The sequence below is a fragment of the Clupea harengus genome, chromosome 14 (genome assembly GCF_900700415.2).
Source record: "Clupea harengus chromosome 14, Ch_v2.0.2, whole genome shotgun sequence".
Lineage (NCBI taxonomy): Eukaryota > Metazoa > Chordata > Actinopteri > Clupeiformes > Clupeidae > Clupea > Clupea harengus.
In genome coordinates, this window is record NC_045165.1 from 16,901,262 (window position 1) to 16,902,932 (window position 1,671).

Consider the following 1,671-nt stretch of genomic DNA (forward strand, 5'->3'; position numbering starts at 1 on the left):
ATTTATTATCTAAAGCACTTCTTAATTGGATTAATTGTTAAATGGAACGTGTGTTATTAGAAAGGAGCCAAATACAGGGGTGGGACTGGGAAGGGGGAATTAGTATCTCTCTCAAACACTGGCATGCTTCTCACACACACACAGACATATACACACATTTATTGAAAGAGACACAGGAATGTGTATGTATGTGTAGAAGTGGCTGTGTACTCCCCATCTCCAAACTACCATGCATGCTGACAGAGATAAGAACTATGCTCCGTAGAAAAGCTTTAAAATATATTTTTTGATGCCTGAAATCTAAGATTCCTTTTTTGTCATTGCTTGTATTCACAGTAAGACGGTGGAGAAGCATATCTGGGAATTAAATGTTCCTCATTTCCAAGATGCTTTGCTTTAAATTCTGTGATACCTTAATGGTTCTTACAAAGTCAAGGCACTATGACTTATGGCAACGTTTTTGATATACGATTTATCTGAGGCAACCTTTAAATGAATCTATAGGAGAGGAAAGGGGGTGATATTCCATTTCATAATAATCCTACCCTCATATGCGTATAGATACCAACTGATGCATAGATGTATATCTCTGCTTATTCTTTTACTGCTGCCTTTCTCTGTAGTGCCGATATTGGTGTGACTCTCTTGGTGTTATTTTGTCATCTTATTTCACCAGTGTTCTCATTAGTAAGCATACTAATCAGGTGTTAAATATGCACAATGCCCAACTGTCAGCCACTATCATAGCTGACTTTCTCTTTACATTTCATCTAGCCTTAACCTGACCTGATAGGTGTAGTACAATGTCCATGTCATTTGTTGCTGAAGGGCTTTCTTTGTATAGCTCCTCTGTGAGAGTGACCGTCTGCTCTCCCCAGCCTATCAGTCGCTCTGAGACATGGTGTCGCTGCCATGGGGTTATCTATGAAGGATAGGGAATCATGGGGAAACTGTCAGACAAAAAACAGAGTTAGACTTATCTCTCTTAGATACTCTCCAGCAGATATTCTCAAGATTGTAAACTTCTTTCAAATTTGGAGAGAAAAAGGCAGAACATTTTCATTTAAAACATGAATTTGTCTTAAATTTGAGGTCCAATTTGAGGTCCAATTTGATTGAAAATTCCAGTTAAAGATTTGTTATTACTTCTATCATAACGCTATTATTAATTTTAAAATGTATTAAGACAATAAGTTATTTGTTGACAGTGAGCTCTTCAAAGAATGTGTGTGTGTGTGTGGGGGGGGGGGTATGTTGGTTATTTGTAAACGAAAATATCTCACACTTCAAGTGCATTCTTCAACAAGAAATAAAATGTCAGAAACATTTCCCACAGAAAAAAAATCTCAGAGACGTGTCATGGTTCGATCGATTGCTGTACACAATGAAGCTTGTCACTTGTGTCATCGTTACAACTGAAACAATATAATCGAGAAATTGCAGTTAGGTCCTCCGCGGCACTACATCAAAATTCGATTCTGTGGAGCATTGTTTTATGTCGTTAACTACAACACGCAGTGTGTCCTTCAATTGGTCAGAGTCCTTGTAGATCATTTTATCAACGGTACCCATTGGCACTTTGACGCCCCCATGGTTCAACATATTGCGGTCATTGGTGATATCATCTGCTCCTTCAAAGCGCTCGTAGCCAATCAGCGCCCAGGGGGTCGG